General features: G+C 43.0%; 1 protein-coding gene across 9 annotated transcripts in view; it reads right to left on the bottom strand.

Annotated features, from left to right (window-relative positions):
* Window positions 1–15,000, bottom strand: part of LOC111267673 (uncharacterized) — a 54,564-nt gene that overhangs the window by 22,746 nt on the left and 16,818 nt on the right. The window contains exon 1 of one of the 9 annotated variants that reach the window (XM_022846060.2): window positions 10,931–11,083. The exons of the other annotated variants lie outside the window; for them this stretch is intronic. The gene's annotated coding sequence lies outside the window, so the exon portion shown is untranslated. Of the gene's footprint in view, window positions 1–10,930; window positions 11,084–15,000 lie in introns of those variants that run through there. 9 annotated transcript variants of the gene reach the window in all.

Below are 15,000 nucleotides of genomic sequence, written 5' to 3'. Positions count from 1 at the left end.
GTCACGGATCAATCCGAGCGTCGACCGGGTCGCTAGTTGGGGAACTTATGCCGCCAGCGATCGTAGCTTTATAAATATAGAAAATTAATTTATTATAATTTTAATTCAGCATTGGCACGACAAACCCGCAGTGGCTTACAACTTGCCGGTATCCCTGCCATTGAAATTGTACATGCTTTTTATCAGGCTTTTGCGACCACTTCCCGAGACAAATATGTAAACCGACATTTTCGAAATCTCTATGTAAAACATTGTATAATAAAAAAAAAAGTACAATAATAATAGTAATCATATGGGCTTGCAGCTTTGTTCAGCTTCTGTACCTACAGAAGTTCCAACCATGCTGCTTCTGCCGTTTACGAGCTTGATGAATCCGCAGAATTCGTAAGACGCATGGACGCGCGGTCAGTTCCGACAGGCGTTTTTCGTGTGCCTGCACTTTCAGTGATTGAAAATACCTAAGCCACTGTCGATGTTGTTACTGTTGTCACCGTAGCTATCTGATGCTATTAGACAAATATTCGTTATAGAGACGATGATCAGAATTGTAGTAGTAGTAAGGCGAGTCTGAACCTGACTGCTAGCGGAGCCTGCATTTGGTCGAGGCTAGATTGGATCTCTCTTAGTTGCTACCTATGAGCAGAGAGCGTGACACCTGTCATCAAAGCTCGACTTTAGCCCATGCGTCCTTCTATTGATTAGAAATGTTAGATTTTGTACCATGACAACACCGGTTTGTGGTACAATCTTTTTGCGTCACGACAGGGTCTACGGCAAATTCGAACTCACTTCCTTATTCAGTTCAAAAGGGTATCGCAAAGACGCTGTAACAACAACTGTAGTCCGTAGCTAGATTTAACAGACACTGCATCTAAATCTCAAGTTCCTCTTATGCGTTGTTTCTAAGACTATATCTATTTTACGAAATGTTATATTCACGCTATAAGTATTATTCCTAGCAATAATGCTCATCCAACATAACGGCCATGTACCGCGGTTGCAGCGTCGGCTCCGGATTTAAACCAATCACTAGTCACTTTCAGAAATATTCGTTCTTAACCAGTGAACAAATTTCTATAGAGAAGCTGTGCGTTTCGCGTTATTGGTAGGTATATGCTGTTGTATATAGCGTACATACAAAAAATTAAGCGAAATCAATCTTGTATTGATAGCAAGCTCGTAAAGGTACACAGTGTGCAGCAAGAAATCGTAGATCTTAAAGACTAATGTCTTACCTGTAGAACTCAATCGACAATTGATACTGTTCTCTCTCAAACGGTCGGTGCATTGAAGATGGCTTTTTGAGACTGTGACCCTGTGACTAATTTTCGAACCCTACTGAATTTTAAAACCTACTGAGGACCTTTCAAAAGCTGCATCAAAGCTAGCAATAACGCAAATGGCGTCAATTAGACAAAAAGTAAACAAAGAGTATTAAATGTTCGCGGGCGTCGATCGCATGCGGCGAAGAAATTTCGTAGTCACTCATTTGCTCCCAGATTACAAAGACGACACACTTTTCCACCTTTTCCCGTGTTTCTTAATTTATTTTATAAAAAGAAGCTTTTTGTTGACGATGAGAGTACGCTGGTTGCGACAAACAGCCCGCTAAAATTAGCCTTAATTTAAGAGCTGTACCCTGCAGTTGATTTCATATAGATCAACTACTTTTTTATTTACTCTCAGCTATTTTTTAGGCAAATAAGCCAGCAAAATTACCTTTTTTTTTTTTTAGGATCTTAGATTAGATTAGGCAGAGACTTGCCCGACTAGAAGTGTAACTAAGGTGAGTCTTGCTTAATTCATCTGGGCTTTCTGCAACGTACCTTCGAAACAACGACATGACAACGCAACTGTTGACCTGTAGAATAACTCAATTCTTTACTATTAGTTTTCGTACGAATTTTTACTAACGCTGATATCTGAACCAGGATGGCTGCGCGCTTGTGGTTTACGGTCACCATGGCAACGTACCCAAGAAGACGCGCATTAGCCACATCGACCACGCTGCTGTCAACTACTACTAGATTAACAGAACAGCATCAACTCAATGGCGTTTCATATATAGACTCAAAATATGTAAACGTATACAAATGTGCCTATCCCCATTCACCTCTTTTCTACCCCCTTTCGTCTTAGCTTTTCCGCACCGAACAACCAGGCGAAGCTACTCCTGCCCTGCCTACCCATTGCAACAATACGCCTGGCCAGAGATGACGAGTGTAGAATGCTGGGACACAGGAAAACGGAAACCAGCACCACTATCATTACGCCGACGATCGTACCGACTGTAACAGCAGCGACAGAGCTCGGCGGCATGGCCTGTGGATGATGCAACAGCGAATGGCTGGCCATCTAGGAAACGACAGCTTAATACCAGTTTATACTAAAGCTCGTCACTAAACGGATGCGCTAGCTGCTACTGCCTGCCAATACCAATATTGGCCAGACTGCTCCCGTTTTTGTCTCACGTCTAAGATAGGCGACAATTACAATGGCCATTACTAGCAATGCCTTACCACCCTTATTGCTGTTATTGATGCTGATGCTGCTGATGAGGGCGATGCTCCCTTCAAACTACCGAAGACCAATTCAGTCGTATACGGAAAACAGTTGTTGCAGCTGCAATGGCGATAATGACTCGGCCTGTGGCCGTCAATGAGAATGGATTTGAATTTCCGAGCGTTTATTATCGCTGCGCTGCGCTACAGGCGCCGCCCTGGCCCGACTCGACTCGGCATGTGGCTACTGAACAGACGACTCAATAGTTACCCAGAATCCTCATGCTGTAGGGCTTTTGTGCACTAAGCGCTAAACCATTTCGTATTTCGGGCCTTGATGCGGGTCTTAGTTAATAGTACATCGAGCCAAAGTCCGCACGGATGGCTTCTCGTAAGTTGCCATTATTCTACTACTCGTGTCCCAGTTCATCGTCCTGTCGAGTTTCCCCTCTCGTTCGACGTGCTGAGACCTGTGCGGGGTCCTATTCGTCGCTCATCTACCACAGCGGCGTCTTGCTGCCCTAGCGTTGCAGTTCCTAGCAGCCTGAACCTAAGGTGTAGGTCCTAGAGACCCGGCCAGATAGCTTTTGACTATTCTTTTTCTGCCGTTGTTGCTACTGATACTGCTGCTGCCAACACTACTTCTACTAGCATATGTTGTTGGAACGACCACCACAAGCAATGCGACACGACGACATTATAATTGTTCTACGCTGTGGTATTGTTGCTCTTGGGGGAGTTATTTTTAGTAAAGCCAGATCGATTCTGCCGGTAATCGAAAATTGCAGATACCAGCTGCTGGTACTTGTCAATTGCGACCGGCTGTAGACATCAACAATGGCTGTCGTATAAGTAAAATGATAAGTGCCACAGGAGCGCACCACCCTGCGGCCGCTTTATCTGCCGTTCTACAACGATCAACTACAAACGCAGCGTCAGGGCTGCATACAAAGAACAAGCTAACAGAATGCAGTTGACATCAGCGGGTTGGAATAGTAATCTATAGTACGCCACTGATAAGTGCTAAAAATTATACTGGTTGTTGTTGTGTTCAGGTGACCGCTTGATCACGGCGAAGACAGTGGAGAAAAATTATGCGCGTCATTATTGGCGTGGAAGGCTGATCGTACTGCTCGAAAAAACGTGACTTGCTGAGGACGCTACAGGTAGAAGGGTGGCATTAGCATTGCAAAAGGCCACGAAAACGCTGCAATATTGACGGTATTTGGGAATGAGTGAGGTTGTCATTGTTATGGCATAGAATGCTAACGACTGTTACAGTCGATGGCAAAAAATTTGTTTCAATTCAGATAACAATTTTGGTATGCGTTTAAAAAAAGGAAAAAAATAGTTGTTCTTTCAAACCCACAAAAACCGTTGTTTCTTTGTGTGCATGTTCAATATTATTCACTACTTCTATATACATATAACCAGCAATAAACGGCTTTTTTTTTTTGTTTGGCGAAAACAAACAGCCTCTAACTGTCCTCTCCTATTGGCGTCTTCGCTTGGCATTGCAAGCTGTGTGTATGGCTCACCTTTCGTGACGTTATTGGTGACGCTGCCATTTCGCCAATAAACCTTGCCCTATTCACTTCACAGCGTAGTCCTTACGGCGCTGCCGTCGGCAATAGTCGTCCCCCAGCGACACTTACGGCGGCAGCTGTAATCGTATACGCCCACGACTGATCAGGGCTAATCGCCGCTAAGAACAAGTCGTGTGGCAGACATGTACCTGCGCATTCAAAGCACTGAAACCTACCCCGCGAAAGCGAACCGAATTCACTTGAGGCGTTAGCCCTCGTCGTCCCTGTGGTTGCGTGTGGCTTGAAGAAATGCGATGGGTACTTATCGCATAGGGAATGATAGATTGTGGCTTCGCGTTCCACGAGTGAGGTGTGAATGGTCTGCCTCATGTTTCTCATGCAGAGGGACGACAAACTGTTGTCATATCAGTGCTAGGTGACGCGAACAGGCGCTGCGTTAGGTTTCGACCCCCTGGCATAATCTATGGACTAACCCTGGCGGGAAGTGGGGGCGCAAGTAGGTGAGTAGACGGAGGTAAAAGTGTGGGTAGTTCAAAGGGGCGGAGGGGTGAACTGAAGGTAAATCAGTAGGACGCATGTATACACGGTTTGTTACGTGTCGTGACTGGCGATAGGTGACTAACGTAGCCGGTATGACAACTGCAGCTGCGCTGACGCACCTTGACAGTCAGACTTCGATCCACTTCCGAAGTATCGCCTGGACATGATATTCTATGGCAATGCAAGGATTTGAAGTAGTTACCATTGTGGTTGTGCCAATTCCATGTCAGTGGACATACGCCCTTGCTAACGTGGCCATTTCATGTCAATGAGGTAGCACATGAAGGTTCTTTGTTAAGTTTATTGTAAGCCTGCCTGCTTCATGAGAGTAAACACTAGACCTAAGTGATAAACAGTAGGTGGCACAAGTACGCAGAATGCTACAAGCTATTTTTGACTTAACACAATATTTGCAAACAAAAAAAGAAACAATTATAGAGACGAGAGACCATCGTTGGATCGAAGACACATAGAAATAAGGACTAAAGTCATGTTTAAACTACTTCTCCCCGTTTCAAAAAAAAAAAAAGAATCATATACGATGACAACTAAAACAATAACAACAGCAGCAATAAGCTATTGATATCTCGAATTGATACAGATGACGCCAGCAAATGCAACAATAACAATAGGTTCATCTGCTCAATTTCGCACTGCTACGACTTCTGCTGGTTACGTGGTATACAAGACGTTGTACGACCCATTCATCCTCTACCTGGTGAGTCGCTGTGCAGTCGCGCCACCGTGTTTCGTTGGCGATTCAGCTGACTTCAGCTTTGGTCTTTGCTGGCGCTCGTGTGTGGGCTCTACCTAGGTAAGCAATCACTCGAAATGGCACATCACTCTCCGTAAAAACACACACATCGTTTATAGCTGTTAGAATCTCCAAGAGACTCGACGGTGATAAGTTAAATAGACAAAAATAATTTTTTTTTTTTTTTAACATAAATAATACAATAGAAAAATAAATAGACTGTCACCAGCAAAAGATGCATATAAATGCATTTTTGTCACGAAGAAAGACGACGAACCCGTCGTAGAATTGCTGCTCTTCTTCAATCGTAATACATTAGCCGTTGCAATGTTTATTGTAGAGGCGTCGAGAGTTCGAATATAGCGCCAGCTTGACCGGAAAGTGTTTTGTCTCACAACAACTCCTTTAGCTAACCACACATGCCTAGTAAGAAATATTACTGCTACTAATAGCAGCTTACCCGCTCTAGCAGCGGCGACAATGACGACGAAAGGTTCAGTGTCGCCACCGAGGGCGCAACGATCAGCGAGGTCTAATGGTCGTGCCCTAGTAGCAAACCTACTTGTATCATATTTACTAAAGCGCTGCCCCATGATGCCCCTTCTACCAGAGAGTTGTGATGTAACCATGGAGGTTTAGAGCGTCGGCTCTCTACTAGAGAACGTTCCCCGTTTTTAGGAGGGAGGGGCTCGGCGCTGTTCGACCAGCTTTCCCGGCTCTTAGCCGCGTTCAGGGATGGAGTCAATGGCCCCATACGGCCTTGGCCGTGGCTAGCAGTCGTAGGTCTCAAAAACGGCCGACGGCCACTGGCTAGTCAAGCCGGCTGGCGGTCGGGGCTGGAGTCGCGGGTAACAGAAGAAAGATAATGAGCGAGAGGGCGAAACGATAAAGCCTTTCGCTTTATTGCCAGAAACGTTTGCTTGTCTTAGGCCAATACGAAACAAACCCGAGTAAAGGGTTCGGCGTAAGCCTCATAGTTCCCATAGTCGAAAGACTAGAACGCTGACCAAAACGTCCATGTTGTATCTGGTATGTGAAGCGAGAGTTATTTGCAGTAGTGGGACATCCTCCGTAACGTTATTCTCCTTCGGTGCACGGCAGCTAGGAAATGGTAACCCTAGTTTAAACGTTCTATACGAACGTTACGATGGCGATAAAAGGAATGAGATGCGAGCTTCGACGTTCTGAGTCCTCTTCCAAGCATTTACTTGCAATGTGCAAGGAAATTGCATCTCAACAAAGGAGGCCCACATCAAAACTATCCAATTCCGTCTCATAGAACAGAAAACATTACAACAAAGCTATAAAGACTGGCATACCCAGATCAGCTACATGGGGTAGAATGAAAGCCAGTGAATATACCTTGTTTAACTGATGAGATCAGGGATGGTCGAATTCGGTAGCTGGACGGTGTTGCTAAATACGACGCATAGAAGCATTATTCAAAGAAGTAAAGTATTAACGAATTCTGGAGTGTAGGTGAAAGAATCGAACATAGCATGGCTTGCTGACGTCGTCGTTTGTTTCTCTTTGAGAAATGATCACAAGTTTTTGGTATTATCTGTTTGAATGAAGTTGACTATTTGAATTGGTGTGTATTTCTGAATATAACCCACCTCGACTTTAAGTAAACTGGGTTTAAGCCGAATAAAATATCTATTCCTTTAAACTAGAAATTTCTACGATGATATGATGACCTCTCGAAGGTACTATATACTTACGGAAAAAAAAATGCCTAAATACCCATTTCGCCCACAATAATGCCAAGCAGTCTTTTATGCACTTTCAGCCTGTGCCTTATTAAATCTGTCATCATGATCTACACACACTCTTTGTTTTTCTGTAGTAGTATTAAATATTTATCACTGCTCTCTAGTTAGCTAGCTATCACTGTCGCTATAAACACATCGCAGTACTTCGTAGACGTTCAACGACCGGACATCAACTAACAAATCTCTGGTTACCTACGATTCTTCACGCTGGCAAGTCCATATCCATGGAATCGAACTAACCCACAGGCAATTAATGACGCTTTTACATACGTTCCCATTATCTAGGGAGAATCGATTGTCGACTAGCGACTGATGTCTACTTTCACTGAAACTTGCCACAACCATCACCGGCTGAAAACCCAAGCATGTCTCCTTTGACCCAGCGGTTATTGTCAGGTCCAATTCTAATCCAACCGCCAGTACTAATGCTAGCGGTCTTCGTTGGTCAACAGGGCGCAGTTCCCTGGGTAACATGCTTGTTAGGTATAAGGCGCTCTGCGCTAATATCGCCTGTTCGCCCAAGACTCTCCGTTTTCTTCTGGTGATGTTAGTTTTCGATCGGTTCTCACAGGCCATTTCAACCATCACTCCCACCGTCTATAGTCGACTCCCTTCGCTGGACAACCGCGTTCAGCATTGTTACACTGTTCTTCTATTTACCTGATCGAGCAGGATACATAGGGCATCACGTTATGTTGCTCTTACGTGTTCAGAAAGGGGCCACTGCGCAGATTGCGCACGAAGGCCAGCCAAGATACGGCGGTTGTTGCTGGGAGGCCCAGCTACTTACCGCAGGATCAGTAAACCTGATGTCTAAATAGACCTGAGCAAACGGAGAAAGAAAACGAAAGAATATGAGTGTGGTAGAAAAGTAGTGAGGAATAATAAAAAAGTTTGAACAGCTTTGTAAGAATAACTCTCTCCTTATACAAGTAAATTAAGTGTATGTCTGTGGGAATATACCTTTGTACGTCCCACTTATGATTTTTTATACTGATAGAGAACTGTAAGGATTGTTAGCATTGCACTGTATGTATATATATTTGCATTTCGTGATAAAGTGCTCGCAGCGGTGTCAGTATAATATATATAATATGGTAACGAACATGCGCATGTATATATAATTATATATCTACAACAATTTTTAGAGTCTAACTAACAATATCACGGCTACTACCTAGCAATTTGATTATCGATATTTACAAAATGTGGCGTTTCACACAAACCCTCTAAGCAGATGTAACCGAGTCGAAGCAAAAACCAGCTAGCTTAGCACAATTCTACGTAGTTCTGTACATTTTTCATGTGCCGTATCATATATTAAGCTCATGTTTCCTTGCATATCATTTTTATATACTCTGATAGCAGACGACAAAGATCACGTCAGAACCGATCAGCAAGCCAATAGAGAGGACGGGTACATTCAACATGAGGTTGAGCTCATGCGGAATTGCTTTCGTAGCAACTCCTATAGTCCTTATGGTATCAGGCAAGCGACACGGGTCATCTGAGGCGAGGTAAAAACTGCTCTCACAAGCACTGATGCCATTCAACGTGTTAGACCAGAATCCTCGCTTTCCAACATACGTTAATTCCAACATAGGTCCGTATTTCTAAGCAGGTGCAGGCCACTGAAACGGCCGTAGAATATAGAACACAAACGACAAACGCTGTGTAGAGCTGCGTAAAGAGTTGTAAAGTTCTTGTAGCGACAGGCGATCGTTGGGCAACATTGCTGTGTCGGCCTTAGCGTCCTGTATCTAAAATACGTATACTATAGTGATGAATGACTGTGGCCTGGACCGAATGCATGTGAACGAAAATTGTTTTTACTGTTTGGTAGCCAGCACCAGTTTTGTGAAAAATCTTCTGTACAATTAACACGTCAGAACTTGTTGGTCGACTGCTTTCCATTCTAGATGCAGTAGTGCATCATGATACCTTCCAATGTATTTGTTTCTCATGAAAATCTGCGAAAAACGTTGCCATTCAAAGACAATACACGTCGCGGGGTATGCATGCGGACAAATAACTATATAAGCCGCCTAGCCACAAACTGTGGACGTCAGATGATTAAAGTGTACACAGTGTACCAGTAGATCTATTAAGGTATGCTAGTAAGTGACCTTTGAATGGTGGCTTCTAGGTTACCGAAACAGGCTGCATCATCTAGCTGAATATTACCTTAGAAATCCATAGTGTGAAGCATTCACAACGAAATTGAACCCGCTCATAGGAAAACCGGTACCGATTTGTTTCTTTAGATGCAAGTATTTTGCCCCTGTTGCATACTTCGTAAACGGACGCTATTGGAAAAACCTTCGCGAATATTTAGTGTTTCCTAGGACGTTGCGTCGAGTTCATGGCAAACTGTCCGTAAGACCCCTAACACACAAAAATGTAAACGGTGCCCATTTTTAGAATAAATCGTATGGCACTTCTTTCTTGATCGATATTTTTTCCATTATGAGGAAAATCTCAACAGAAATCCAGCCTACCGATAGTAGCAGCTAGGAGCTGGTGCTTCAATTGACAAAAGTCCCTGTAGCAATTTAAAGGCCAAAAGTCAATATATTAAGGGGGAACTCCGGTCATTTCAATGTTGCGCTGCACGACGATATGTCTGATGAGAATTGTGCATTGTATGGGCTTTCATAGAACGGTTTACTTATTTCGCCCAGAAGTTTGGTTAGAATGGAAGAGTTAATGGCATCAGATCGCCCGGTAATAAAAAAAAAATACGTTGCCGAGTACTACCCCACTGATATGTCGAATAGCACTGAACCCCTATGAAGTTATATCAATAAACTTGTCAATGCTGGAGCATAGAGCACGTTATTCATATTCGGAGAACTGAAATTGCCTCGTTGCTTAATGATTTCCTAGATTCATTATTTCCATAGCAATAATAGTAATATTTTAAATTTACCAGTAACTTCACTCAAAAAATGGATCATGGGACCTAGTAAGCGGTGCTGGGAAACGGTCGATTTTTTACCTTTCTAATTCGATGACGACACGGGTGCGTGCTCAATTAAAAGAAAAACTATTTTTCACGGGTGAAAAGCCTCACGGCCGGTTTCATTGACTTCATAAGGGTGCTGATTAGAGCCCACGGCGGAGCTAGGATGGAGGCAGAGCCGCAACTCCGCAGCATACGTCAACAGAACATTTAAATGATGAAACGAACGCGTGAAAAAAGAACCCCTCAATATGCGCGACTTCAACACAGGAGAGACATATCTCCGGGCGAAACCTATCCAACCTAACTGTCGACCCTGAGCTACACGTACTCTACGTAATGCACTATAAAAATCTATACATTCTGTAGGATAGTCATTTTATAATAATGGTATCTGTTCACACTATGTAGTGTATATTTTACAAGATGAGATGCTCGACACGACAGATTATTGTTATTATTTTTGCTATGATATCATGTTATAATAATAATAATAAGTATAGACAAGCAGCTACGCGAGGTCTACATATCTATTCAGGTTGTCAGCCAAAATAACCTATAAAGACAATGGAAAGTAACAACAGAATTCCACACCAAACAGCAAACGAACCAACCACCATTGAGTTTTTTTTTCACTGACATTCAGCGCCCATACAATCAAACGAGAAGCCTATATTGGTGCCAGCAACAATCTTTCATGGCAGCAGTTGCTAAAGTTCGACATTTTACAAAGCGGTCAAATGAATAGATTGTGACGGCTAATAATAACAAGGTTGGCTTTTAGGTCTGCCTTACAATAGCAACTTTAGTAAAAATAGTAACAACAGGTAAAAATAAAAGCTTAATCAACTTACCCTGACCTTTGTTTTCAACTCAAAATTACAAACGAACTCTGTTGACGAGATAAACGAGACATGGCTTAACAAAAAAGTAAAAGAGCGACTTCACACTTCATCTAGAATAGGATCGATCCACTCTGTCTACCCGCTAAGCTAACTGGTGTACGTGTTTTGCTCTGTGCTCAACGCGTCCTTGTCGAACCATTAACGCAACAGCGCCGGGTTGCTAATAACAATAGAGCAAATGTCGCCAACAATCTGACAATATTGCTGCGGAGGATACAAATATCATCGTAGTACTTTATACATACAAAACGCGCCAGGTACAATTTTGTCACGTCGACATTTGCGCCGCGCCGGCAGCAACGTGACTGTTGTTATCGTGATTGTCGTAGATGCAGACAACGATACTTTGTTATTATCAGCGGCGACATGCGCCATCGATATTGATCATCCAGTCTGAAATATTGACGTTTACAATAATCCTAAGGAAGGAGGAAAAAGAAGCAGAAACGCGTCGTCCGATAGAACGGCGCGTACGCCACCTATCATGGTGCGAACATCGGTGAATTTACCGTTATCAGCGTCACAACATGCCCTCCCGAAAAACGCCCACCCAACCGCGATTCATTCAACTGCGTTGAGATGCGTATACGGACCAAGACACAATGCCAGAGACAAACTATAAAGTATGCACAGTTGTATCGTTAAGGGCCAACGGTAACATAACGTATTCTTAGGCTTTCTCGCTAGCAGACTAAAAGAGACGCCGGAGATACTGACTCAAACATGACATGGCCACTCGACTGTCGATCCTTTCTCTAGCAGGTTTTCGTATGGGAAAACGCTAGGCAGACAAAAACCACTGAACGATAAATAAATTAAAAGATCACCCAGATTTACCGTCCGCTCAACAAACAGTCGGAGATAGATAGCTACAACTGCATTTCTATGAGAGCAAAAGCTGAGCAGTCTTTTGGGATAGGTAAATCTTGGAGCGGCTAAAAAGCCGTAGGGATCGAATCCTATTTACAATAAACTGGCATCACACCCATAACGTAAAGGACGAACGTAATGATTAACAAACACGCTGTTCGAGCTGTATTGGTATCTAAAAGGAATACCAAATCGATGCACTGTCACAGACAAAGGTTATTCTGGGATTTTTCCTGTTACTGTGGGAAGATATTCTTAGTTGATGCTTGGTCCGCGGTATTTGTACCATGAAATCAGCGATAAACTGCTCGATAATTGTTCCAGTCATGTCGGTTACGAACAATTCTCGCGTTGCTGACATTATTACCATTATATTGGTTGTCGCATTACGAATATTCACGGGTGGAAAAAAACCATAAATGAGAGCACTAGCTGCCAGGGTGTCATGTCTGTTTAGAAACAGCCAAACGTTACTGCAAAACGTAAGAACACGGCAACGCACTACTATACATTGGTGAAAGTAATTAATAATAATAATAAAGTATTAAATTGTTTTCATTTTTGCTATCACCCCGCTACCTGTTTCACCCTAAGCGCAGCTGCTCCGATGCATATACTGTTAGCGCAGGGTTGTAGATACTGATATTATTGTTACTTTATTTCGCTCGTAAACAGTAAATAAACCAGTCAATATCCATTGTTGTAATAACACCTTCATTGCCAGACCCAACTGCGCCATCGTCGAAAGCTAATCTTTAGGATTGACAATAAAAACAAGCAAATAAAAATAGCAATATGGCACGAGCGGACAAAACGTTGGTTTCGATTTAAAAAAAAAAAACGCATTTTCTCTATTAGAAAGCTACAAGTAACACCACAGAAATCAGACAACGGCATAAATAGATCGAGAAGGATAAACGGTTTTAGTTATTCTGTTTACAATAAAGAGACCGTCCACGGAAAATTTTGATTTTTGACGTATGATTCTTTTCGACCCCGTTTGTCTGAGGAAATACGTGTCAGTAAAGCGAGGATCAATAGGTGGCCGCCATGAATAAACCCTTCCTTATTGTCTCCGTTATTGCTTCCCAGTTAGAACATTAAAGAACTATGGAAATGTTTATACGAGATGAGTGCGAATCAGGGGTATCAATTCGGTTATTCGATCATTAACATCAAAGAAAGACGATTTCGTTTTATTAGGAGAATTCACACAGTCGTCCATATGTTTTCGACACTATATAGGCTATAGTGATGCATGATGCGATTGGTACCACATCAAAAAAAAAAAAAAACCTGTGAAAAACTAGTCAGTAAGTAAAAAGAGATTGATGTTCACTTCCAGCGTACATCATGTTCTTTCAGTGTTCTTCATTGGTTAATCAATGTTTATTTGTGCTCAATTTTCTTAACTAATTTAGCACACTGACCTTTAGCGTAATGCCCTAACCTACTCCTTGTCCACCCACAGATTTTTGGCTTTCAATCTTATATTTTTTACATTTTACATACCTCTTTTTATTCTAATTTGATGTAAAATTCCAACATTTTCATTTTACTAAAAAAAAAAAAAAAAAAACGCTAAATTAGCACCGATAGCACAACCTCACAGTTGCAATATATCAATTCTGCCAAGAACATTTCTATTATGTACCTGTTTTACCGCCGGTCTTCATAATTGCCTATATCACCGTACGCTCACTTAGTAGACGTAGACCACATAAAAAATGTAAAGGTAATATTGAGCCATCAGAGCTTTAGCAGACGACAGGGGAAAACGTGTAGAGAAGACGGAGAAGTGGAGGTGAGATCAATACATCTAAGTGTTAATTTTATAGTCAGCGGTAACTCATTCATGTAACAGTTGCGTGAGTGGCTGCGACGATGTCACCAGGCCGCCTGACATTTCCATCGATATTATAGAGCGATTATTTACGGCTCAAATCCTCACCATCAGAATCAGTGTCATGATCATCATCACTATCACTTACTACCAAGGAGAACTTCGTCCTACCCACCAACGAACCGGCGCGTTCTGCCAAGTTTTTCGATAATTGAATGCATTACAACTACTGAAACTGAATTTGGAAACGACCTTTGTTTTTGCCCTTCCTACTTTTGCCCCCGTTGCTGTCTGATCATCCGTTTGTAGAACTTTACGGAGCGATTGGCTCACGGCGCATCCGCCACATGCCAAGTCAATCTGCAAACCATTCAGCTCAAACGATCGTTACAGAGGCCCCTACAGTCCCGACAGACCCAAATAAACTCGATAATCGACTACGTTCTGGGTCTCCGTCGCGTATTTCTACTTATGTATGCGTGTGGATGTCTGTGTTACTTGTGCTGATTGTTGCCGTTGCCATTAGCAACAACAGTAGACGCATTTGCCACCATTGTTGGCGCAGTTACCAGTAGATTTGCCAGAGTAGCAACAGTTTTGTCGAGCTGATGGTCTCTGTCGGCCCGCCTGATCCGTCCGGGTTCGTTACCTATACGTATCTGCATGTCGTTCATTCTGTGTCCACTGATACAGCGACGCCGGACCTATCAGAAGCTCACAGAATAGAACTAACCGCCGCTGACACCGCTGCTTTCCCTATGGGCCTAGAAAAAAGCCTTTGAGCAACAAGCAAAGCCCGCTCGATTTACAGGAACGTGTGTTGCTGAATGAACTGCGTGCGGCCCGGCGCGAAACAGTGCAGCAGAGAACGGGGCACAGATGGGCCGGCAGCCACTAGCAGTCACACCCAAGGAGGTAACTTGTTAGTTCCACCATGACTACTACACGCTATTGCTGCAATCGATGCGAACTGGTAGCACAGATTCGTGTCGTGGTTGTTCAAATCAATTAATGTCAGAATGACAACTAGAATAGACTTACTTGGCACAGCACCCCAAGGACGTCGGGCTCAACAATAGCCGATCGGCGGTATTCAAAATAGCGGTTACAATGTCTAGTTAGGTACCAACTGTAGTCAAAACAATTAAAAAACAGAGCAATCATAATCATTAAACTAGCGTCGACGGCAGCGACAACTGACAAACACGATGAAACGCGAAGCGTGACACATGAAACAACAGCCTCTGATAACTATTGCTTTTTGCGATCGCATTTATCGGCTAGTGACAGGCAACAGATATATATA

Source organism: Varroa jacobsoni, unplaced genomic scaffold, assembly GCF_002532875.2.
Source record: "Varroa jacobsoni isolate VJ856 unplaced genomic scaffold, vjacob_1.0 scaffold_1208, whole genome shotgun sequence".
NCBI lineage: Eukaryota > Metazoa > Arthropoda > Arachnida > Mesostigmata > Varroidae > Varroa > Varroa jacobsoni.
This window is presented reverse-complemented; position numbering and strand designations above follow the sequence as displayed.